Source organism: Sciurus vulgaris (assembly GCF_902686455.1).
Source record: "Sciurus vulgaris genome assembly, chromosome: 3".
In the NCBI taxonomy this organism is placed as follows: Eukaryota; Metazoa; Chordata; class Mammalia; order Rodentia; family Sciuridae; genus Sciurus; species Sciurus vulgaris.
The window spans coordinates 17,921,993-17,948,870 of NC_136463.1; positions in this window are offsets into that span (position 1 = coordinate 17,921,993).

The window sequence follows — 26,878 nt, forward strand, 5'->3', positions numbered from 1 at the left end:
AGCTGGGATCACCAACCAGACCCTGGCACTCAGGCCTACCCAGCAGCTGGGGAAAACCGGGCCCCACTCATCCTGTGGTCTTTGCAGTTGACCTGCCTCTCCCTGATGATAAACATCTGATGGGACTGAATCTCCCCAAAGCCCCTGGCTTGTATGTGATGCACCTGTCAATCAAGAAACCCCATGCATGGCCAGAGCCAGGCTGGGCGGCGGGCGAGGTCATTGGGCTCCCCTCCACCATCCTCCCTTTCTTTGCAAGGAAGACCCGGCCAGTGCTCCCTGCCAGCCTGTACCCTGGAGCCCATCTCTCAGGGACGTGCATTTTTGGAGAGGAAACTGAGGGGGAAAGTGCCCATCTCGAAAGGAACCAAAGGTCTCTGGTAGGGTGTCAGTCTCTGGGTCCCTGCGAGGAGGTGGGGAGTTCTGAATGTCTCTGCGTCCACCCAGGTAGGCGTCCATTCACTCTGCGCTATGAGGCCTCCCTGGCCACCTCAGCCCTCCCTTGAATGGCAGCACTGCGGTACCAAGGTCTCAGTCAAAGCCTCTGCTTCTTTTCCTTCCTGTCTGAACAAAGAGCCAGGAAATTTGAATTCTAATCCCAACTCTGACCTTGACTGTGTGATGTTGGGCAAAAGGTTCTTCTTCTCTGGATCGCCATTCCCTCAGCTCTAGAATGGGGAGGCCAGACCAGAGGGTGGTTAAAACCCCTTCCAGCCCCAAAGGCAAACGATCAGGCCATTCCACAAGCATCTTTATGTGCCCAACAATGGCCACCAGGGTTGCGTGATTTCATGCTGTTGACTGATTGGAAAGCAAGCCGTGAAAAGTTACCAGGATTGAACAGCAGTGTGGAATGACCCTACAAGGACCCTCTGTCATCGGGTAGTTTACATCAAGGGCCATCAGGGCTGGGAATGACCCGGAAGAGACATGAGAGTGGGGGCGGGGTGCCGGGGCCAGAGGGGCTAGGGAAGTGCAGTGGCGGCCGCGTTCTGGAGAACGGGTGGCCCTGGACTGAGAAGAAGGCGGCGGGTAGAGGTGGCCTTGGGGACTGTGAGTGGGCAGGCTGGGAGTGAAGGGGCGGCCAGGGTCACTGGGCACAGCCCCTTCCCGTTCTAGAGTCCGCCCTGGAGCCCTGGTCTGCAGGATGGTACTGAAGACCTGTCCTCAACCCCAGACCTTTGCCACTCTCCGCATCAGCTCTGCTCACCCCTCCCCAGAGCCCGAGGGTGGAGCCTCCTCCCACACATGGTGCTACTGTTTCCTCCAGACCACCGGTGCCCCATGAGAGACAGGCACGTGACTTCTCCGTCAAACTGAAAAGTAGGGATAGCGAAGTTGAGTAGGCCATGGGCCCAGAAGAAGAGCGCTAAGGCCTGTCCCCTAACTTCGAGGCTGCCTGTGACCTTTGCCCATCAGTACTACAGACAGGAGGCCATGATTTCTGGGACAAGCACACCTGGGTAGAACCCAGCTGGGACCAGCTGGCAGCCAGACGCTGTGGCGGAGAAGGCTGAAGCTGCCCCAGCAGGGCACCGTCTGTCTCCACGGAGGCCCTGCCTTTCTCCCACCCCAAGTTCCTTGTTCCCTGAGCCTTTCCTAGTGCCATTCCCTGCACACTTAGAGCCCAGCTTAAGATGCACTTCCTCTGCAAAACCTTCCCTGCTTACCCCAACCTCTTCTGATCACGTGCCTCAGGGTCAGCCCCAGACAAAATGGTGGTGTCAGAATGGGGACCACAGAGGCAAACCGGTATCACTGTTGAAGTGATTACCCTCCCACTTTCCAGCCTGAATCTCCCTGAAGCCTGGGAAGGATGCAGGGTGGGCTGTCTGACCTCCGCACTGAGGGTCTGGGCTGGAACCTGAACCCAGTTCTCCTGAATCCCAGTCTAACCCTTTGTCACTTGGTCTCTTGCAGTGGGTGACCCATTGCTGGGCATATAACCTGCGCAAACAGCACTCAAAATTTTCTTTGCTAATTCACTAACATCTAAGATGTATCGAGGGCCTTCTTGGCTCTGGGCTCTTTTCTAGATATTGGAGATACTGCAGTGAACAAACAGGCTGAATCCCTGTGTTCATGGATCCTGGATTTTAAGGGAAGGAGGCATAAAATAAAGAGCAAACAAGTAAAAGATACAGTATGTTAGAGGTGGTTACAAATATGGAGGAAAATAGGGCAGGAAAGGGGGATGGGAAATCCTGGGGTACAGTGACATTTAAATGATGTGGCCAGGGAAGCATCACTGAGAATGAGATATGTGATACAAAAACCTAAAACAAGCGAGGGATTGACCATCCAGATATATAAAGAGGGGCCTCTCATGTGAAGGGAACAGCATGTGCAAAGGCCCTGAGGCAAGTGATTACCAGTGCTGTGAGGCTTGTGGCAATACTCCCTGACTCTTTTTCTCTATAAAGTTGGCCTCTTCAGATCATGGCCTCCTGCTCCTAGCAAGGAAGCACAGAAGGAAGGCAATGGTCCATAGCAGACAGGATATTATCCCTCTTCTCATCTTCCACAAAAAGAAGCCCCCACAGGGTTTAGCAGTGGGGAGACCACTAGCTGAAGATTCCCTTTGCTTCTGTTCACCAACCTCACTAAAAAGAAGAGTTAAAGGGACCAAGACAAAACACACAGGGAAGCACCGAAGAATGTAGGTGGGACAAGACCAGGAAGACCAGGCCACACACGTCGTATGCAAGACTCAGAGAAAGACCTTAGACTGGCGAGGCCACCAGGCCAACAAGGCACCAGCTGGGCCCATTTCAGGTCCCCTGAATTTGCACATTTCCCTGGGCAGGTGAAGATGTGCAGGCCCCATCTTCACCCACATTGTGTTCCATTCCCTGAGTCATCTTCTCTGTCATCTGCTCCCACTCAGAGTGACTCACTCATGCCAATAGGCCCAACGTGCTTTCCTGAGCCTTCCTGCAGGTCCCAAGATGGGCTCCTGGTGCAGAGGGGGCTTGTGGATGGTGAACCCCAGCAATGGCTCCCGTGTCACTACAGCTGAGGAGGGAATAAGTGGGAGACCAGGAAGGGAAGTTTGGAGAGCCCCTGAAAGGGAAGGTCCCCAGGATTTTGCCAAAGGCACTGTAATGTCTAGAAATCAGAGTAGGAACTGGGGCTGGAGCAGCAGGGGAGAGATGGCAGGCACAGCCCACTGCCCATGCCAGCAGGGCTGAGCCTCCCACGAAGGCACCCAGACTCTCTGGGCGGGTACCCCTCCCAGCATTTTCTCCCTCATCCCCAGTCATGCCAGATGGAACAGAACTTTTTTAGGGTTGTGTGGGGCATGTGGCATCTGCTGGGACAGCAATGGGGAATAGCAAAATTGATAGACTGAAGAAGGAAAAAAATCCACTTCTCTTCACCAGCCCAGCATTTACCAAACAGTTAAGCTCTGTTCTCCTTTCTCTTGGAGGGGAAGCAATTACACAGCCTGACAATCAGTCCCAGGAGCCTTGGCTTGAGTTGGAACTAATTACCAATTACTAATAAACATCAATTTAATACTCTTGACCAAATTAAAATTAATTCAGATCAAACGAGAATGACTCAAATGAAACTCCATGTCCACAGTGTCCCCGTCCCTTTCCACGTTCATACACTGGCACCAATTTTTGTCTGTACCATAAATTCCCCCCCAAGTTGGGAGTCCCAGGACAATTCCACAGAGCTCCCACGTCAGGACAGTCATCCCTCTTGTTCCCAAGAAGCAGATCCACTCCAGCAAGCATGCTCCTGTCATCTGCCCATCCCCCAGTCCTGCATCACCAAACACATCTCCCCCTGCCCGGCCCACCGGAGCCCACTGGGTCTCGCCAGCTTCCCAAGCACAGTCCATGTCCCCATTATGCCTCTGTCCTGCCAGATCTTGGCAGATCCTCATTCAATGCATCCTCTTGAAGATTCTCTGGGAAACACCTTCTTGAGCAATCTTTGTCACCCACTGAATTGGAATTCAATCCCCACACCTTCCCCTCTGCACCAGCATCCTCTGGGAATCACTCAATCCCTTTCTGAAGCCTTGTGGGTGATGACTCACTGGGAAGAGTGAAAATCTACTCCTTTTTCTTTCTTCTCCCCAGGTGGCAAGGCTTTGGGGTAAGCCAAGCAACCCCTGCCTTTTCTCTCCAGAGTGAATAGAAATGGAAGGAGGAGCTCATGAATGAGGTTGACTGTGGCTGAAAATCTCAGGGGAGAGGGTAAAAGTTTCCTCTTATCGTTTGGATGGGAGGTGTCCCCCAAAAGCTCATGTGTGAGACAATGCAAGGTTTAGGGGAGAAATGGGAATCTCAACCCAACCAGTGAATCAATCCCCTGATGGGATTCACTGAGTGGTAACTGAAGGTGGGTAGGGCGTGGCTGGAGGAGGTGGGTCCTTGGGGGTGTGCTCTGGAGTATAGATGTTTGGTGAGCCGGGCTTAGTCTCTCTCTGTTTCCTGGTCCTCATGTGAGCCACTTCCCTCTGCCACACCAGTCCACCATCATGCCCTGTCATACATCAACTCCTGAGGAACGGAGCTGATCCTCTATGGACTGGGACCTCTGAAACCATCAGCCCCTTAAATAAACTTTTCCTCCTCTACAATTGTTCTGTTCTGGTCCTTTAGTCATAGCAGAGGGAAAAAAAACCAAAAAAACCCTGACTAAAACAGTTCCTCTAGGGTCCATGTTGTCTAGCCCAGTTTCATGGACAGGAAATCAGATGTAATTGAGAAAAAAAGGATATGTTCATGGATGGAGAGGTCCTGCATATTAGCTCTCAAGGAAGATATATGGGTGCATATTTGTCCATATTTGGTAAGTAAGGACCCAGCCAATACCTGTTAGGATCCACAGCAACTCTGCTTGATGATCCAGGCAGAACCTCTTGTTTAAAGGACAAATTGAGACCAGCAGACATGTGACCTGCCTCCCATTTACAAGTTGGTGAGGGATCCATGTATTAGTTGGATGAATATTAATTTTTCCAATAGCAAAGATGAAGCTGCAGCAGTTCTTTCCCTCTGTGAATGAGGGGACGGTCACAGAGACAAAGTCTGGATGAAGACTCTTGCAAGCTGCCTCCTCCTGAGACTCCGTGGGGAAGGCACGGGAGGCTCCCGAGATGGACTGGCAGCTCAGGGTTGCAGGCCCTTCTCATTCAAGGCAATGAAGGGCACATGCATGGAGCAGAGAAGGGAAGACAGACACTGACCCTACATGCCCAGGTCCCCAGAGTGTTGAGGGCAGAGGACAGGCTATACTGCTATCAGCAGTGAGTGGGACCAGGGACAATGCTGAGTCCTGGGGCCTTGGGTTCCTGCTTATAGCGTCAGCTGGGTGTGACTATGACAAGCACCCAGGGTTGTGAGACCACAGTCATACAGTCTGGGATTGAGACACCCAGAAAAAAATTACTCACTAATCCTTTTAAAGACATAACTTAAAGCCAACCACATGCTTACATTTCAAACATAGCATTGGCACCTAAATTTAAACTGCCGCTCTGCTGTATTTAGATCAACTAGTTTTATATCCAAGAACCTTAGGCTTCTAATCCTGTAGGGAAGGGGCTGATGAGTAAAGAAATTGCATTTCAATATAAAGTAGCTTTTTTTTTTCTTCAAGAGCTTAGACCCTGAAATGGGACTTACTTCAGGGACCCCTTTTTCAAGACAGCCAGAACTCTTCCCAGTGCAATTTTCTGAGACCCATCTTTATTTGGACCATTCGGGATTCTTCCTTTGAGTTCTCATGTAGGTGTTTTGTTGTACCCAACTTGTCTAAAATACCCCGTATAGCAGAATCTGGGCCCATGTCCTCGGGTTCATCACAGTGCACAGCTAAGCACTGAGCCTCCAGAAGACGAATTGTTACTGGGATTGCCGTTCAGCACCATGGACAGAACCCCACCTCCTCGTCAGGCTCCTCCGCTGGGGTGTTTTCTATTTTCTCCTTCCTGATTTTCTTGGATATATAAGGAAGGTCTGTAGTTGCCTCACTGAGGACTCTGCTCCACTTAAACCTGCCTTTTTCCTGGGATTCCTGGGCAGGGAACCGGAAGTCAAAGTGTGCCAGGCAGAAGTAGAGACCAAGAACCCCAGAGACAAAGGGACCATGCAGCACCTTCCTGCTGTGCTAAGTATGAAGGGTCATCCCAGTCACATGACCCAGCCACAGTCACAGTCCCCAACTTCTCCAAGAGCTGTAGGTCCCCCTCTCCATAAAACTGGCCTGAGGTCATGGGGTTTATAGGCCAGCAGAACACCTGGCCATCTGGGGCGGTGCTGGGATAGAGCCCGGGACTGGGTTAGGCTCTTGGACTGGCAAGACATAGAAAGGTGAAGAGCGAAGAGCATGTCTGAGGTTTAAGTGAGGAGGGAGTCAAAGGCTGAGGGCTGGGAGGGCAACATCAGCCATAAGGGTCCAGGAGAGTAGGCAAAGCCGTGGGTTAGGGGACAGGAACTGAAGACTCTATAGATAATTTAGAGAAGATTTAAAGTACGATTAGGTGATCTACTTGGGACAAAACTGCAAACAATACCATGGAGCTGGGGGCTTACCCTTGTTTGATGTGGGCCAAAGGGTGGGGGTGGGGCACCACTTTAGTGGGATATGTGTGGTGGGGTGCCCCTAGGACATGTCTTGTGGCAAGAGCAAGGGAGAATTTCCAATAAGCAATAATCCAACACCCATAAAGCTCAGATAGTGCCATTCCAAAGCTAAAATTAGTAAAGTTGGCACTCCATGATAGTGTCAAATACCCAGGTGACTGCTACATCTCCACCATACTGAGGTAGAACAGCGGTGACCACCATAACACACACAGTGATTCCCCAAAGGCCTCTCTCCTCCTGCTTTTGGCCTCCCTTCACCTTTCTATTCTGCCCACTCTTCCAGGTCCACTTGGAATCCTTCCTTGTCAAAGAAGCCTTCCAGTGCCAACCTTACTGTGAGTGAAAAACATTGGTGGATGGGTGGATGAGGCTTGGTGATCATTAGATCTAGTGATTCTCAATTTAAAAATTTTGGTCCTGCCTTAGGTTGGGTTGCCTGGGAAACAGACTCTGAAATGGAGATTTGCATACAGGAAATTTATTGAGGGTGTTTTGACATCAACCACTGGGGGGCGGGTGGAATATGGGGAGGAGACTGAAGAAAGTGGGATGAGACAGAGAGGCCTTGAACTGGATGAAGTTTTGGCAAGGGTCTCAGCCAAGGGAGCTCTGGAGCTGGTATGACCCTCCAGGTTGTCCTGCCTTGGTAGATGGGGGCTGCTCCCAGGAAGGTGGTGGAGCTGCAGATGAGAAGGCTCACTTTGGCACAGGCAATTCCTGAGCCAGGACCCAGCTGAGAGTCATCATCTGCCAACACTCCCAGGAAGAGCTACCAAAGTAAGGACCTCAGTCCTAAAGGAGGGACCAGGGTGACCTTACACAGAATCAACCCTAAGTACTGAAAGACTTGGACAAAACTGGGTAGGGAGCACATCTCAGAACACTTGATGGGGCCATAGTTTTAAAAGTTGTCTAAGAGGGTTCTATTACAAGCCCCCCACCCCCCAATCCTTAGAACATTGTGATTGGGAATTGTTGACTGGTGCTAGCCTGCCTGGAGACGGAAGACATGACTCCTCCAGGGTATACAGCAGGCACAGTAACCAATTCTATGGGAGCCCAGGAGAATGGTCTGTTGCCACGTCCATAGTGGAGTAAGTTTTCTTTCCCAAGTGATCACAAAAGGGCCGTACCCCCATACTTCACCTGCTCTCACCTCCCTGTAACAAACCCAGCATACACCTGGTCCAGGGTGTCAATAAATGCAGGTGAAACTGAATTGGTTTTTAAAGCAGTTATCATGGATAGACGTGGCCTTTGTGCTATGTATGCACCACAATCCGATGAGCAAATCCCCTGATTCTTAATTAACCTTTTCTTTTGAACCCTTGACCAAGCAGCAAATGGAGACCAATGAATTGGAAATGACAACCTCACCGCCCCCGTGCTCCAACCTGGCCAGTCACCTAGCCTGTAATTACCTGGACCAGGGCTGGGAACCTTTTTCAGGCTGACAAACAAATAATCTCCCACTAATAGCTATAATAACCACAGAGCCCAGCTCTCCCTTGTCTGTTTCCTGATTACCTTCCGTGAAACCCAGGGGCAAGTTGTAATAATATTTCTAATATCTCTCTCTCTGTCACTCTCCCTCTTTGCTTTTAATAAAAAGGAGGATGTGTGGACTGAGACTCAGGAGAAGCGGCACTGAGGAGGGGGAGGGTGTTTACCTGCAGAAGCCTCCCCGCAGGAAAGGCTCCCAGCCTTTAGCAGATCTGGGGAATGGCTAATATTTCTGGACCATGCTTCTCGGTGCATGTCAAAGCAATCTGGAAGGCTGGTTCTTGACCCACAGTCACATGAAAGAGATGAGTTGTCAGCAAAGTCTCCAGGCCCCAGAGCGACAGAAGAAAAATGAGAAAAAAAAAAAAAAGGAGGAAGTGAGTGATGGAAGAAGATGCAGGAAGCGAAGCAAAAGGTCAGGTATGGGGATTAAGTGAAACTGGGCCCAGAAAGGAGGTTCTAACAGTGGCCTGGGTCCCTGCCATTTCCCCTGGAGATGGATGGCTCCTTGCTCCTGCCTGGAGCATCCTCCTTGTCCCACCCAGCTCAACATAGAATAGGAATGGCAGTCACTTGCAGGACGCTCACGTTGGGCCAGGCCTGTGCTGCATGTCCTGTGAGCCTCATGCAACCCTAGGATGCAGGCCTTCTTCTGCATGTGTTTACAAATGAGGAAGCTAAAGCACAGAGACCATTAAAACCCACCCAAGGCCCACACAGCAAGCTTGAGAGGCTGCCAAGGCTTTAGAGTCAGGCAGTCCTACCCCAGAACATAGCCCTCTGCATTCAGCCTAATTCTGCGTCCCCCAGAGCTCTGGGTACTGTTCCTGTATGTGCTTGATGTAGCAGAGAGAGCCCTGGAATTGAATCCCTGTCCCGTCCTGGCTGGATGACCTGATTCAGCTCACTGTCTCAGGCTGCAGCTCTCCCATTTATAACGTGGGCATAAGAGCACCTGCTGGGTGCATCTCACGGAGCGGGTGCAGGGATCAGGTGAGATATATCTGTGGAGGCTCTTTGTAAACTCTGTTGTGCTCTGCACACTTTGGATGCCATCTTCCTCCCTTCTACTCTCTTGTGAGTGCCGTGAGGACCTTGGGTGGCCGCCATTGTTACCCAAGTCCCTCCCACTGTGGGGGTGCTCAGGAGTTGGATGCTTCCTGCCCCTTTACTTCTCCTTGGCCCCTCTCCTTCCACCTGCCTCCTCCTCTGTACCTTCACTCTCCCCCTCCTCTCCCTCCTCCTCTTCCTCCTCTTTGGAGGACTTGGCAGGACTCACTCTCTAATGGGAGGACATCCTTCCCTCTCTTTCCAATTTATCTCACACTCTGCTTTGAGATCAAGTTTACAAAAGCTTCTGAGACATCACAACATGCTCAGAACCCTTTCACAATTCCCCAAATCCAAAGAAGAAGATTGGAGTTTCTTGACCCAGCACCGAGGCCTTTCCTGTTCGGCCCCACCTCCCTCTCCTGGTCTCTTTTCTCATGACTGCTTTTCTCCAGTTGCATTAATCCTGTCAGTTTCTTCACCTATAAAGGCTCATGGACAGGGGGTTAATGACCCATGGTTAACAATAAATGCAATATAATGAGCAGGGAATTCCATGGGGTCTTGCTCTGCCAGTTTGGAATCTCACCTGAGGTCCCACAGCTGAGAATGGCAGGTGTGAAGAGGCCACAGGTCCTGAAGGGAGACATGGGAGCAGGTAGGACCAGCTGAGACGGGCCCCTCTGCAATCCTGGGCCTGTGGCATCTGGGCCTCTACCAGAGAAGGCTACAGGTGGATGGAGGCAATGGGGGCAGGTGGGGTTTAGGACTTCTCAGCCAACAATAGCAAGGGCCAGGTGGCACTGGACCCACTCCTCTCCATCCCCCAGGCCAGGGCTCCCCTGGCTGGATGCCATGACAGAGTTGGAATGAGATCTCTTGGGAGAATTTGACCTGCAATCCCCAGAGCTGGGAGGACATGGAGACTAGGACCCAAATCACACAGGAAAGTCTAAAGTCAGCACCAACCGTCAGCTGTCAGCTGAGGAGAGAATATTAGCAGGGACAAGCCAGCAGAGTTCAGCAGGCCCCGGGAGGCCAAGGATGCCATGGCAAGATGGACAGGCACCTCGGTCCACCCAGGAGCTGAAGACCACCCCTGCCAACGAGGACCATATGGGGGATATACTGAAGGAAGGGGAGAGAGAGGGAAGAACTTCTGGAGAGCGGCCCAGTGGTCAAGGGGTGGTGCCTCCCTGAGGGTGGTGGGTCATAGCCGGTGACAGTACTATTTTTACCATCTCTCCCAGAAGAGGAGTGCTCAAACCTCCTCTGTGGGGTGCTCTAGGCTAGGCTTCCTCACCTGCTCTCGTCCTCCAGGCTGGTTGTGCTCCCTGCCTGGAAGGCCCTCTCCACCCATCTCCCCCACAGAAAATACAGTCCATTTCTCCAAGGCCAGGCTGGGTTCCGCCCATGTGCCCCTCTGGCAGCCTAGCTCGCTGCCCATCCCAGAGTTCATTTTCCTCTTCTTTAAAACAGAATCTCTTAGTTTTACTTGGGTGTGTGGCCACCAAGAATAGAGACTAATGTTCACAGCCTCTCGTTGCTAGGAATGGCAGAGCAGGCATAAAGAGCAGCACTCAGAGCCAGTGAACTTGATTGAAAGCCCCCTGGCACAGATCCTGGAGCTCTCTTCTTTTTGGCATCTTCCTCCTTTCACATGCCTGGAATGCAGACATAATGGCTGAAGGTCTGGCAGCCACTTAGTACCATGAGATGACTTGGTGGCATTGGAGTTACACACAAGGATAATGAAATACAAAGGGAACTATCTTGGGTTTTGACACTGTGAGGTTATCCTATGAGTTCTAGACTGCCTACCTTTACTTTAAGTGTGTGAGACAGACATATGTTTATATTTCGGTTTGGTCATTGACTTTCCTAGAGGAAGCAGTCAAACCCAGTCTTAATCGATACACTGCTACATCATCCACAAGCTAACACAAGTGAAAATTCCTGGCATAGTGAGTCTGCTATGACAGTATCTCAGTCAACTTCTTTTGTCTCCTAGCCTGTGACATCTCTGGTGTCATAGCTTTATACAATCTTTATACTGTCAGTCAACTCTTCAAAGCTGTGTGCAAGCTCAACTCTCTAAACATAGCTCCTATTATATGATGTTTTAAAAAATTCTTTTACTCCTGAGCTTTTTTAATCCTACAAAGTATGTGTCATTGGCCCCACTTGACAGCTGTGGTCCTGCAGAGCCCTTGGGGACTGAAGTGGACTTGCTACCCAGATCTTCTAACTCCAGGTCCACCACTGTTTCCCCTCCATCACACCCACAGCTGCTGGAGCTAAGCTTGATTTATCTTTGTGTTTTCTCCTTTGAAACTGGTTTGACACAGTGGACATAGTAGGTGTTCAATAAATACACCATATAAAGCTCTAAGAAGTGAAACAATTTGTCCGAGCTGGTTTCCAAGCTGTATCTAGATGCAGGCAAATGGCCTGCTGGTAAATTTGACCTGCAGTCTCTTTTGGTGAAGCCCATGAGCTAAGAATGATTTTTGCATTTTAAAAATGGTTTCTGGAAGGAAAAAAGGGAAGGGAAGGAGTAGGGGTGGGAAGAAGGAAAACAGGAATGTGTCATAGAGACTGTTGGTATCCTGCCAATTACTGGGCCCTTTACAGGAAAAGTTTGCTGCACCCCCACCTGGATATACCTTATTTCATCCACTAGCAGAGCCTTTATCAGCTGCTGCCCCTGAGGGACAACCCCCCACCCCGCCCCCCGAGATTTGAGTCCCTGGGGATTGATTTTCAGCCCTGTGGTGGCAGACACTGGGGAGGGGCCTTGCTCGCCACAGCCCAACCTCTTCAAGGGCAGGTGGGAATGAATCTGTCTGTCCCTACCACCTGTCCCGAAAGACTAAGAGGACTTTCTGACTCCCTGGTCAAATGCCTAAGCTCAATATGATGGAAAATTCATTATTATCTTTCCTATAAAAAAGAATAAGTAAGTAACTGGGCATGGTGGTACACACCTGTAATCCCTGTGACTCCAGAGGCTGAGGCAGGAGGATCACGAGTTCAAAGCCAGCCTCAGCAACCTAGCAAGATCTGAGACCCAGTCTCTAAATAAAATACAAAATGGAGCTGGGGATGTGGCTCAGTGGTAAAAACCAAACCAAACAAACAAACAAAAAAACCCAGCCCCAAAACATTTCTTTTTCCAAAGATACCAGCCTTCTAGAAGGGACGCTGATGCTGAGCCCAGTCCCATTTCCAGCACCCCTGGTGGCATGTTCCCTCATAAGCATCCCTGGGTCATTCACCAGGTCAATGTGTGGGGCTCCGAGGGGTTTAAAGTCAGGCGGAGTTTCACCAGCTGTATGTCTTTGGCCAAAGAGGCAATGAACCTCTCTGAGCCTCAGCTTTCTTGCCTGTAAAATGAGAACATTAACACTGACCTTGCAGGGTCAGCAGAGCGCTCAGCACAGTACTGTCCCTGTGAAGGCTCCCTACGCGGAAGGCCTGTGTTCTGGATGGCCACACTGACCAGCCCTCATTCTTTCTCCCCTTCTCCTTCTAACTCCTTTCTTGATTTCTGCCTCTTAATTACTCCTCAGTTATTTGCTAAACTCCATCCTTGAAAACAGTCCAACCAGCCTCTGCAACGTAGCCCTCTTCTTCCTGGACATGCCCCTCAGTGTTGGCACCAAATCTTAAACTGGCTTGGTGCCACCATCCTCCCAGCCTCCTGATGGGGGCCCCTTTCCATTCGTCTCATTCTTATTTTTTAAAAAAAATTTTGGTACCAGGAGTGCTTAACCACTGAGCTACATCCCCAGCACTTTTTTATTTTTATTTAGAGACAGCTCTTGCTAAGTTACCTAGGACCTTACTAAGTTGCTGAGGCTGGCCTTGAACTCTCGATCCTCCTGCCTCAACCTCCCGAGCTGCTGGGATTACAGGTGCGCAGCACCACGCCTGGCTTCCATTCTTGCCCTGCCCCTCCCAGATAGGTCTTTTGCTCTTTCTGGCACATTGTAAATCTAAAGGCTGAAAATTCATCTTTCATCTGATGAGCCACCATGAGCCACCAGTCCAGCTCTGAGGACAGCTCCAGCCTTTCTTTAATCTACTTACAGCTCCGAGCCCAGCACACAGTAGGTGTTCAACGAGCATTGGCCACAGACTTGCTGGGAGAGTGAGCAGTGACCAGCTGGTCAGCTTCAGGTGGGCAGACCACAGCCATAGCATCCCTGTCGCCTGACCCCTGAACCACTTGGACATGGGGACTGTGCCAGGCACGGAGGAAATGGCCCAGTGGGGGGGCTACCTGCAGTGAAGGAAAAGCAGAGACCCGTGATTGAGAATTGTCTGGTTGGTGTTTTGGCTTCACCTCTGGCTATGTTTATATGTGGGCAAGTCGCTTGGAGACTTCGCTTCCTCTTCTGTCTAGGCAGGTCAGCTCGCAGTAAGACACCGTGCACGCCCATAGGGTGGCCGCAATCCAAAAGACAGATAATCGTGAATATTGCCAAGGATATAGGAAAACTGGAACCCTTCTATCCTTCTGGCGAGAGTTAAAGGGCGCAGCCACTGTGGATGACAATCTGGAGGCTCCTTGGAAGTTTAAACAGAGTTCTGGCTGAGCCAGCAAATCCACTCCTAAGTCTACCCAAGACTATTAAAAACCTGTGTTCCCACGAAATCTTGAACACTAGCGATCACAGCAGCATGGCTTTTAATTGCCAAATGGTGGAAACAACCCAAATGACCATTGGATGAACAAAAAGTTACATTTCCATAAAATAAAATTTTACTTGTCCATAAAAGTAAATGAAGTACAAAAGGGGGGCGTGGATGACAAAATCCCGACACAGGCTACCACCTGGATGAACCTGGAAAACGTCATGCTCTGTGGAAGAATCCAGACACAGAAGACCAGACAGTGAAGGAATCCATTTATACAAAATGTCCAGAATGGACAAGTCCACAGGAGGAGGGGTAATGGGAGTGATTAAAATGTTCTCTTTGGGGGTGACAGAATATTCTAGAATTGGGTAGTGGTGATGGTTGCATCACTCGGTGAATACACTGTAAACCATCGATTTACACACTTCAAAAGGGTGAATTGAGGGCTGGGGAGATAGCTCAGTTGGTAGAGCAAGCACAAGGCCCTGAGTTCGGGTCAACCCCAGCACTGCAAAAAAGAAAGAAAGAAAAAGGAAGAAAGGTGAATTGCATAGTATGAAAATTTTACCTCAATAAAGCTATTGTTTTAAAAGAGGTGGGTAGGGCCTCCCTACCCTCTCCCTGGGGTCCTCTCTGAAAGACTCAGAGGAGGTGTGCGCCAGGGTTTGGGGCACAGCGTCGCTCTTACAAACAGGTCACTGTACTTGATGCTGATGGAGCTCCCTTCCGCTCTCTCTCTTCTCTGTCCTGCCCCAGCCCAGGCCTCCCTCCTGGAGAGAGTTGCTGAGGAGGACACAGCCATCTGGCACTAGCAAGAGGTGGTGCGGGCCTCAATATGTCCACCTGAGGGTTGGGAGGCAAGAAGTGTCTTCTCTGAGCCAAAGACCCAGAGGGACCTGACCCCGCCAGGAGCGCTGCCTTATCCCAGCACTGTGCCACCAGGCTCTCAGAGAGCCTCAGGGCCCCTGGTACTCCCGGGGGAGGGTGCAGGCCGGTTAAACCTCATGCTTTGGAGTAACTGAAAGCAAGTTGAGGGGAGCAGAGGCCTATGGGGCCAGACTGTGTTTTACAGAAAGGGGACTCCAGCCCTTCAACCCTCATCTAGCATCGAAAACTGAAATGACGATGACGAGGATGAGGACGGTCACTTATCTTGGTTGCATTAGCATTGACTCTCGCCAAGATCCAGGCAAAGCAGCTACGGGAACTGACTGACTTACTCTTCAAAAACATCCTACAAGGCGGGGAGGCCGTTAACCCCATATTACAGGTGAGAAGACTGAGGCACAGAGGTGGCAGGCCTTTGCCCAGGTCTGTGCAGCTAGAAACGACAGAACCACAGGTTGATTCCTGGCAGCCAGCACCTCTGCCAGGGTGCTGCACCAGAATGTGTGAGCCCTGCAGGCTGCACACGGTGGAAGCCAAGGTCATTACCAAGTTCAATGACTGCCCCCACCCTCCCTGACCACTGGGAAGGAGGTGGTAAACTTTAGAGCATCAGAATCACCTGGGACCATCAAACAGAGTTCTGGAGGCTGATTCACTACGTCTGGATGGCCCAGGAATCTGCATTTGTGAGCAGCTTCCCGTGTGACCCTGGTGCCAACTGTTTGGAACACACTTAGAGATACTTGGCCTCCCTGAATCAAGACCCAATTTCTGGGCCCCGTTGGACCAGGTGGACTCACCCTGCTCCCAGCCATGCCACACTCACCCCCCCACCCCAACTCCACCGTCCTCATCCAAGTCCAACCCATCTTTAAAGGCCAGGCCAAGTCCCACAAAGCCCCCTAACCAGTCCACAGGAATAGCAGCCCCTCCGCCCCATACACCTACCTCCCCTTCTAGAAACACCTGAACACAGGTTGAGGAGCCACACACATCGCCACCTCCCTCTATGCTGCCTGGTGTTCCCATGTCAGTGTCCTGTGGCCGCAGGCCTCCTGAGGAGCTGGGTGGCAGGAGCCCTGACTGTGGAAGCTGTCTTTTGTATTCCTTGGGCGGGCCTCCTGCAGCTCATTCAGTGGGGACTTCTGGATGTGGTTATGGACCTAACGTGCCAACGTGCTCCTGTTTCAGTTGTCAGCATGACTCACATGCAGCTGGCCAATTCATTGACTGCCCATCCATGGGCATGGTCCGAGTGTCTGGATACTTCCTGTGCAGAATCCAGGTGCCTTCTCTACCCAGGTGCCATTCCAGGCCTGAGGACTCAGAGGACACACCTCTCTGAGGGCTGACATGTCCAAACAACTCGATCTAATAGTGTCCCTCGGTGTGATTTTCAGCTCCCAGTGGACATCTGGCAAACATTGGAGCCAGGAGGCTGTTGGCATCTAGTGCATGCAGGTGAGAGATGCTGCCAAATATCCTACCATGCAGAAGATGCCCTCCACCCCCCACAACAAAGCAGTGCCCTGTCCAATATAATAGTGCTCTCGGGACCATACTAAGACTGATAGTGGAGGTTGCAACCAAGAGAGTCTGGAATCCAAAGGACGGAACGACTGCCCCAGGGAGTAGGGGGCTGTTGGAATAGGACCCACAGAGGAAAGGCTTAGACCCATCTGTTGGTCATGGGGAGGTGGGAGGCAAGGGTTTCCCACAGCAGAGGCAGGGAGGAAAGAGGAGTCCTCGCAGCCAGATGTGGGAGTGCCTTGTCCTTGTTCTTTTTATTCAGTAATCTGCTGCCATCTTATTCCCTGACTCATTTGTCCTGTAAACCCTGCCACCAAGCACAGGGCAACGATCAGCTCCAGTCCTGGTTGAATCATCCCCAATTCCAAACCGGTGGTCTCTGAAGGCATGGAGCTTTGATTTTGAAGTGGGGTCGGGGTTGATCTGATTGTGGCCCGTTAGCTGCATGGACAGTTCACATCTCTTAGATCTGCAGTTGTGACAACACAGTAGAGTTTTAAAGGTCTTCAGAGGCCTTCTTCTAAAAGGCCCCAGCACTGAGGTGTGACATTGTCCTGCCCAGACTGTACATGAGGCATCCTCAGGCTGGCAAGTGAGGAAAATGGATTTTTAAAAAGGCCCGTACCTCTCAAAGTTAAACAGGAAAACACATTAAAAAATATTCTTAAAAAATAAGAAGTAATTCTGATAATGTTTTTCTCTTTAAAAAAAAAAAAAAAAAAAAATCGGCCCTAGATGGTGGTGGTGTTCTCCAGGAGCTGAGTTGCTAGCCGGTCCCAGTCTGTCTCTGTCTCCCTCTCCTATCCCATCCTCCTCCGGCTCTTTCTCCGGTCTCCTCTGGTCTCTGCATCTCCAGCTCTCTTTGTGACCAGCCTCTGCTGCTGCGTGTTGTTTCCCCTCCCCTCTCTTCTGTAATTTCTTCTGTGTTTCTTCGAATGCAGATCTGTCACTCCTGTGCTGTGTCTCCCTTCATTTCCAGTCATCTGTTTCTGACGCTGGGCCTCCCCTCCTGGCTCCATGACCCCCTTTCCTTTCCTCCCGCCTCAGCCTCTCTCCAGGTACCGGTCACAGTGGATAACCCCAGTACATTTTCATTCCTGGCTTTATTTACCCAGAATTCCAGGCTCCCTTTCTTGAATTTTTAAAATCAAATGACCCAAACATTTTTTTTTTTTTATTTCTCACTTCCCAAAATCTCCCTGAATGAAGCTGCATTTGCCTTTCATCCTCCTCCACCGATTTATTTTTTCATTCTGTGGGTCATGCCCATGATAGACAAAAATCAGTTCTCCGACCCCATTTTACCACATTTCAGAGACCAGCTTGCCCAGGCGCTTGGCCGGGCCCTGAGGCTGGCCCGGGGTGCCCGGGAGGCTGCGGCTAGGCTCTGTGTTGGGCAGACCCCACGCTCAGCAGACTCAGCCATCACCTTCCAGGGCTTGATTTGCTTAATCTGGTTCAGTGAAGCCAGGCCGTGCTGTGGGTTGAACCTACGCAGCTCTGGAGGAGGATCTGTGGATTTCTAATGTATCCCCGCTGCAGATTCCCTTGTCTTTCCTCCAGCCAGTGGTGGCTGGAGAGGAATGGAAAATGATTGAAGATGAGTCTCGGGGAGCCAATCTTTCACAGCTTAAAAGGAGAGAAATTTTCAGCCTGGCAGGAACATTAAAGTAGTTTCAGGAGCTCTTGGAAGCTTTGTCATTTTCCGTCTTTGATATGTAGGATGCGCTGTAGCCTGGGAAGCAGCTCCAGTTTCCTGACCTCTCGAGTTAACTCTCAATCTCTTTGTCCTGGTCCCTATTCTGCCACTCCTGGCCCCTGCCAGGGGTCATTGTCAACATCAGGGCTGGAAGGGTCCAGTCCAATTGCCTCCTCTGACAGAGAAGAAAATGAGTCTCAGGGGGTGAAAATGACTTGCCAAAAGCACAAAGACATCTGGTGGCAGAAGTCCCCAGCCCCTCCAGGCCTGTCTGCACATCTATTAAAGGTAAGCAGCCAGGCTGGGGCCCGGGGGCTAGCTCCACAGCAAGGGTGCACAGCCAGCCTGGCAGCACAAATTCGTCCCTATGGCAGCCCTCAGGGTACACGTGCACCCACCCTCAGAGGGATCTCAGATGACTCTTGAGGGAAGGAGATGGAGGCCGCTGAAGAGGGAAGGTACCTGTGTCCACATTGATCTCATTCAATTCAGTATCGCTTATTGACTGACCAGTGTAAGCCAGAATTTGGCTAGGACTTGGGATACCCTGAGAAGTTCAAAGCCTTAGGGAAGGCGAAGTCTGAGTGGGGACATGTGGAGGCAGAGAACAAGTCCTCCCTCCCAGCTCAGCCTGGTGGATTGCCCAGGAGGTCTTCTTGGAGGTGGTGATATTCCAAGAACCAACAGGCCTAATAAACCATTGGACCTTTCATTGGTGAGCCCTCTGAAGAATACCATGGAAATAGGAACTTGGATGTATTAGGAGTTTAGACCAAAGCCTTTAGCATTGCCGTCTCAGCCCGGGCACTCCCCCACCAGCTAATCAGCTATGTGGCCATGGGCCTGTCCTGCCACCTCTGGACACTTCGGCTTAGGTTGAGCATGGGTGAGATGTGACCTGGGGGTGTATTTTCCACAGCAACCTGACATCACAGGACCTCAGAGCTTATAGCCCTTCAGTGGCTTCCCCTCCTCCTTCCCTCAGGGTCACCTGAGATCCCTCTGAGATCCCACTGAAATCAAAGCCCTTCCTTGAGGCTATAACCAAGGATCAAAGAAGAGGCTCGGAGCTTCTCTGGGCCTCAGTCTCCTCCTCTGTGAAGTGAGAGTATTGACTTTTCTTTCTACAGTCCTTTCCCTCACTAAAGCTCCATCCCGTGATGTTAGGATAGCAGCCAAGAGACAGAGGCTGTGTCATCGAATGGCCCATGCTGTGGGGGTGGCAGTGCCTTGACCCTGCCAACCCCTCCCCAAGCAGGGGCTTTGACTGGCTCTACAAGACCAGGGCTGTGTGAACTCTGACCCCGCCTGCCTCTTCTAGCTAATCCTTGACTCTGTCTTTCTGGAGTCCCACCCAGAAAGGCGGGGGGCCCTGCTTCATCCAGAGGACAACCAAGATGCTGGAAATGAGCTCCAGTCCTAAAAAGAGGGAGGTAAGGAAGAGAAAAAAGATCTGCCATCTTCCTCAAAATAAAAACAGAGGCAGATGGTTGGAAGGGTTTCCATGGTTAATTAAATATGCTTTAGTCTCTAAGTTAATTATGACATGATTCCCGCAGGGGGAGCTCAGCTTTGAATGGAGCAGATTCAGGTGACTACTTGGGAGCTGCTGAGGCTCAGGGCCCCCATTTGCATCTCTCTCAGCAGGCATAAAAATCCTCTGGTCCAGGCCTTCAGGAGGCCTCGCACCCAGCAAGCACTACCCACCCACCTCTCTGAGACTCTGTCAGGAGATGCACAGCACACTGAGATGCCACGATCTCTTCTTTTAGAATCTCTTCTGAGAAAATTATCAGAATCTCAGATAAAGGTTTCCTGGACAAGAGTCACCACTATATCATTTATAATCATGAAAAACAGGGAACCGCCTAGATGCCTGCAGATAGAGATCCGGCTAAATAAATCCTGGAACAACCAGACAATGAAATATTAGGTAGTCAGTAAAATGCAGTCTTTGAAGACTAGGTGATGGCATGGGAGAATGCTCCAGCTGTGTAAAGCGGAGAAAGGAAGGTACAAAATTGTAGATGAAGTACCAAGTAATTTTATAAATGGTTGTGCACAGAAAAAAAAGATGGCACATTAAAAGCTAATAATAGCTATTTTTGAGAGAAGATCCCAGGAGATTTTTTTCTCTTTCTATGTACCTTTTTGTATTTTCTTGATTCTTTGTAGTGAACATATATTACTCTCATAATCAGCCAAATGATAAATCTTTAAAATGTTAGCATTCCTTATAATGGATTTCTAAGTGGGTCTGAATAATTTCCTCCCATGCTTGTGGAAGTAGATGAACTTGACTAAAGTTGAAGCTTCTGAGATGGATGAGGACAGACAATGTTGGATTTTCCAGAAGTCTCCACATAAGGTGCTTTCAAAAGGGAGGTCTTGAGCATGATGAGTGACAGGCTCTGTCAGATTGGACAACTGCACAGGAGTTGGGGACAGAGAAGGTTCCATGAGTTCTGGGACCATCTAGATGAGACCTTGAGGCTCAGGATTGCTACAAGGACAGAACTGAGGCCCCCAGGGATGGAAAACCCTTGTGGTTTGGAGAAGCATAAGGCACACCAAGTTCAAGGTGAAGTCCCAGAGCTGGTCAAGCCCACATGGCTGAACTCTCCTTGGTCTCTGGAACCTCCTTGGAGTCCCCAGGATCACGTAGCCACAGGGGCCACTAGGCTGACCTGTAGAAGGCATTATCGACCTCCCATGCCCACTGGCAAGACAAGAGGAGGAGACGGAAATCAGACGTTGGTAAATGTTGACCTGATCCAGACACCGCTTGAACATTTTAACAGTAACCGTTCCTTGTCAGGCTGCAAACCCCCATCACCCAAACACTTGCATTCCTGATTAAGAGGTGGGAGCCCTTATTAAGAAAGGGGAAGGAGGGAATCTTGTGTTTGGCCTCAGGAAGTCCCACCTGGAGCCGACACCAGGTAGATGGGGCCTTGTGGTTGTCAATGGGTGAACGCTTCTGGCAGAGTCAGGACTCTCTCGCTATGTCAGTGCCAGATATACTGCTCAGACCCACACATGTCCTCCCCCGCTTCTAGAAGATACCCATCAAAGTTGGGAGAACACCAAGATCACATAAATCCTAAGTGGAAAGAAAATGAAAACTTCCAGTTCTTGCTAACTAAACCTCAGCCACGAAAGGAGTCAAGGAAACGTGTGGTAAAGATGTGGAGATGCCGTGAGGATATTCAGCTATAGAGCACACCATTCTCCAGGAGAAGAAAGGGGACAGGTCCAGGCCATGGCGAGGAGGCGTCTTTGAGTATCTTCCGGGAACTTGTTGGGCAGGCCACCCTATGGAACTCACCAGAACTCCATTTAAGCAGCTCCGCTTTTAATCTGCTACAAGAAGGGACAGCAATTACTAAAAGTGCTTTCAAAATCTCCCACCACAATCCCAGCAGAACCTGGGGGGACCTGGCCCCATACACACAAACTTTTTTCAAAATGATCTAATTTCTTGTAGAAGACCCCTTAATTTTTTTTTAATGGATAAACACACACACACACACACACACACACAGAACTCACGTATTGAATAGTTGCTTTATGAGCCAGCTCTCTTGAAACGGGCCAGTTATTACAGTGAAGGATGTCTGTCTCCTACTTCATGGTAACAAATTGTTCTTTCAACAAGTAGAGTATTGACTTGAACCCAGAAATATGTCCCAGCTTGCATGGTCTTTGGCTTTTGAGTTAATGCCGTTGTCATAGGTTATGTTTTGGCCGTCCTAAATTGATTTTGTTACAAAATTTGGACTTTTCCACATCCACTGGCAAGTACGCTGGGATATCACAAGGTGACATGAGCCACCAGGCGGCAGTCCCACTTGGCCATTCCATTTGGCCTGTACCACAAAGACAAGTTGGTGCAATGGTTTATCTGTGCTGTTGAGTTTACTGATGCTAAAAAAGTGAGAAAAGTGGGGAAATGAAACTGTAGGTACTAATAATAAACACATGTTCTCATAAACTTTGGATAATCGACACTGAAATGAAAATTGGTATTATGCTGAAAGTGGTAAACTTTAAGTTTTTGCCGAGTATTCAACAAACTCCAGTTGGTGGACTGGATCTCTTTGCGAGGAAAAGAAAACAAATTCTTTGAAAGAGACCACCAATGATTTGTTCTTAAAGGCAAAATGTATCGAGGAAGTTGATCATTCTTTCTTAGCTCTCTGAATTCAGAACCCACCTTACAAAATGCAATCATAACTGTTAACATTTAGTTCTTTAAGTGTATCAAGATAAATCATATATTTAAAGCATTACACATGTTAACGATCGCACAAAAACCCTACCTGATAGTTACTAAAACCATTCTCCTTTTCAGAAAACAGAGGTGTGGAGAGGTCTCTCAGTCATATATCTAGGAAATGGCAGATTTATGGCCCTGCAGTTAGGATCATAATCAATGTTCTTCACTACTAAGCCACATTACTTCTTGGTTATCTGAAGAGCATCATCCAGTTTTGATACATTCAATGTTCTTAGACAGTTCCAGGAACTTATTATGTATAAAATAAAAATAAATAAACAAACAAGGATCTATCGGGACTGGACTGTCCTTGAATCTGCCGCCTCTGCCCTGTGGCTTTCATGATCGTGCTGTGGTCAGCTTCTGGAGAATTTAAGTGAGATCAAGAAAAGTCATCATGCCATGATTGGGACCATGAGCACATGAGCAAGCTGGCTTATGCTCCTCGATGGGAAGCCAAGATCAGTTCTAAGAAGCACGCTGAAATTCCTGCACAAGGCCAGAGCCCAGTCATGTTAAAATAATAAAAAAGAAGAAAGGAAGAAAGGGAGGGAGAGAGGGAGGAAGGGAGGGAGGAAGAAAGAAAACAGATCAGGACATCTCTGGGAAGAGGTCGCTCAGACGCAGGATGTCCACATGGGATCAGTGACTTCCAGGACTCCAGACTACAGACATGTTACCAGTGGCCTGGAGTGAGGCTGTTCGTGTTCAGTGCGGGGAAACCGAGAAGGAGGAGGAGGAAGGTAGAGGAGGTACCCGGCCGGGTCTCGGAGCTCCCTGGAGCAGTCGTGCTAGAACTTCCGAGTGAAGAGGTGAACGCTGTCAGCGCAGGTGCTGGCAACCAGACTCGCGCGACATCTGTGTGGGCCAGCCTGGGCAGCTGTACCAAGTCAAATCTCTTCCCTCTGAGAAGCTCCAGAAAAAAAAAAAAAAAAAGTGTACGTGCGTCCAGAGCCACAGACTCAACACAGACCACGTGTCCGGAGCCCAGCCGCCAGGCAAGTCCGCGCCCCTCCCCAGGTTAAGAGCCCCTGCAGGACTTGGGTACGTGAGCCCTGAGCGGGGAGGGCTAAGAGGGAAGAGCGCCGTGGGTCAGTGACTCGCGCTCTGGATCGAGGCCAGGCCTTGCCGTCAGAGCCCCTGGCTCGCAAGCTGTTCCCATTCACACTCACAGCAGCTCCGTGCGGAGCATGGGGCGGAGACCTCTTTCCTCCCATGGCCATTCGGGAGAAGGGGAGCTGGAGGCCTTGTCCATCTGTCCATCCCAGGGCTGCCCGGCACCTTGCCTCAGGCCGTGCTCCCTCCCTTCCGCCTTGTCTCTACTTCTGGTGTGGGAGGTGGAGGTCTGCGGGGGCGTGGGGGTGTCCGCAGAAGGGGCTCAGCCCGGGGAGGCCCGGGGGCCCCATCTCAAGCCCTTAGAGGGGCGGCCCAGGGAACGTGGGAGGCCTGGCTAAAGGCGAGAGGCCGGGCTCCTCACAACAAGGACCTGCTCTTAGGGAAGAAAGTGGGCGGAGTGAGGGTGGGGCTGCGGGAAGCTCTACCCCCTGGTGGCAGCTCAGGATCTTCCAGTGTGGAGCTAAGGGCAGCTGTGGAGAGGGCTTGGTGAGCAGGCTGGGGGTCCTGGCTGTGGCAGAGACGGGGGTTATTGAAGGCCAGAATAGAGCTGTGGAGTAGGATGGTCTCCAGATGGGCTCTGGCCTGGCCTGCAGAAGGTGTGAAAGAAGGAACGTCCCTCCCAGGCCCCAAGAAAGGGACAGGGACTTCAGGCAGCTTGGGAGTCAGCTTTCCAAGATGGTTCCCTGTTTCTACCCTTCACTCCTAAGCTGACACTCCAGGAAAGCACCTGCCCCTGCAGGCAGTGTTGCCACCATAGTGGCTGCTTTCCCTGGAAGTGGCCTTCCAGTTGATCCTCCGGGTGACGGGACCATGACAAGGTACATTACCCCAAGCACATGTGTCGTAAACAAGTGCCAGCTGTTGGCATTGACATGAGGGAACCAGTAGGAACCATAGTGAACCAGTGGAGGTGAAGAAAGGAATGAGGCCAAGGACAGGGGGTGATGATTTACAAACTGGCCTGGTCCATGTGTCTTTGTGGGAATGGGAAGGTGGTGGTGTCAAAAGCTGCTGCAAGATTCCTCAGGGGCTGCCAAGGCAAAGCCATCACACCTGCATCCTTGGTCACTAGATCTTTAGCAGACAGGGCTGCCCTTCTTGGAGGTACGCTACAGGAAATCTATGAGGACAGTTCGCATACCTTGCATTAGGAATCCAGGGCAGTGACCACCAGGCTCAACCTTCTTTGATATGCCTGGAGCCTGCTCAAGTTCCATGAGAAGGGAAGGAACTTGCTCAAGGTCACCAACATCATCAAGGCACCTAGAAGAGTGGGAAAATCAGGACGAGGGTAGACAGACTGGGTTCGTATCCTTGCTGTGTCACAACCTGCTTGATGATGTTTGTGATTTGACCTCACTGAAGCCAATATGTAATAAGCCTAATGACAGCATTCATAATCCAAGGACTTTGTTGGCACAGAGACCTGGGCTCACACCCTCCCCAGCAAATGACAGGCATTCATAAAAGCGCTGACCTTGGTCCTGACGAGTGCCAGTTCCCTGTGGGGGTGGGGGAGCGGAGAGGGGAGGTCTTGGGTCTCACCCCTTCCTCATCTCCTCTCAGTTTACAGATGAAGGTTGCTGCTCTTGCCTTGTGTATTAATTATCTGTTGCTGCATTTTTAAAAAGACCCACAACTTATTAAAACAAAGAATCACAGCTTCATGAATCAGACACTCAAAAACAGCTTGGCTGGGTGGTTCTGGCTCAGGGTCTCCAGTGAGGTTGTGGACAAAACATTGGCCTGGGCTTCGGTCGTCTGGAGGCTTGGCTGGGGCTGGTGGATCTGCTTCCAAGATGGCGCTCTCAGATAGCTCTTGGAAAGGCCTCAGTTCCTGGAGAGCTATTGGCAGGAGGCTTTGGTTTGTTGGCATGTGGGAGTTTCTCACCATTGGGTTGCTTGAGTGTCCTCTCAACATGGCTGCTGATTTTGCATGAGTAAGTAACGCAGGTGAAAGAAAGAAGCCACGGTGCCCTCTATGACCTGGCCTTAGAAGTCACCTACGATAGCCACGGTGGTGCACGCCTATAATCCCAGAAGCTCAGGAGGCTGAGGCAGGAGAATTGCATGTTCGCAGCCAGCCTCAGCAATTTAGCAAGATTGTAAGCAACATAATGAGACCCTGTCTCAAAATAAAAAATAAAAAGGGCTGAGATGTGGCTCAGTGATTAAGCACCCTTGGGTTAGATCCCTGGTACCAAAAAAAAAAAAAAAAAAAGTCAACCACAGTGCTTTCCAGTCATTCTGCACATTAGAAGGAAACCATTAAGTTCACTCACATTCAAGGGGAGGGGACTTGGGCTCCCTATCTCCAGGAAAGAGCACCAAAGGATTTTGGTGTGTATTTCAAGACTACCACTGCTTGAAACCAACTGCCTCCACCCCATGCCTTCTGACTTTCCTATGCAGACGAGAAACAAGTGGGTTAGGGACCTTTAGAAAGTGGGGAGACCCCCCCTTTGGAGTATCTGACTGACATGGACATAGATACTCATATATCTGAGGAGACTTTCAAGGACTCTGGTGATCCTCAGCAACCGCCCCTGAAGGACACACCAGAAATGGCCAGAGGGTGGAGGCTCCTGCACATCATTCTACCAGACCTGTTCTGATTTCCCAAGTTGAGCGGCGGGGGCTGGGAAAATGGGGCTATCTGAGCAGCCAAGACCTGATCCAAGTTTCAGGGACAACTGTCACAACGTTGGGCCTGGCTAAAGCAGAGCCCATCTTGGCCAGCGTTTCCTATGTCTCCTCTTCCTCTGTGATAGGAATCACCTGCAGTGCTCACCAGAAGGCAGAGTCCTGGGACCCGGCTCTAACCTACTGCTTCGAAATTTTCAGGGTAGAGGACAGGTTAACTAGTTCCCCAGGTGAGTCATTGCCAGGGACATTTGGGAAATGTGGTAGGGGGGAAGAGGACAAGCCAATTAGCAGCCAAAGCTGCTGTGCCCGTCACTGAATCTGTGGGAAAAGCCAAGATCACCTGGCTTGCCTGAAGTCAAGTCTGGAACAAATGCTCCTTGGAGCTCCTGGACCAGAGAATCAAAATCAGATAGATTTTAACAACTGGAATTTTCATCCCCGTAAACTCCCACAGGGAAATTGTACTGAATTGTAGGCCCGCTGCAGTCCCCTGGGGAAAGAGATCGTAGTTCAGGCAGATGAAGCAGGCAGGCGCATCTCTCCCTTGAGTGTTGAGACATGTCTGAGGAGTTGGCGTCAGGGGGCCCATGGAGCCCCAGGGGCTGCCCACGCACTCGGCAGCTTTGGCAGGGGAGATGTGTCAGCTGGGGTTGGCAGCTCCCCCAGCACCAACCCAAGATGTCTCTGAACAGAAATAAAATCTGCCTTCTCTCTCCACAAGATGGGCTCTCCTGCCCCCCTGTGAGTCAGCCCCACACGTGCAGACCCAGAATATGCTGGGCGGACAGATGGAGGGGTTGGGGGAGGGGCCTCAAATCAGCCTCGGGGCAAACCTGCAAATCCAAGGGCTTTGCTGGCAGAGAGACCTAGGCTGGAACCCTGCCTCCACCAGCTCCTGGCTCTGGGACCTTG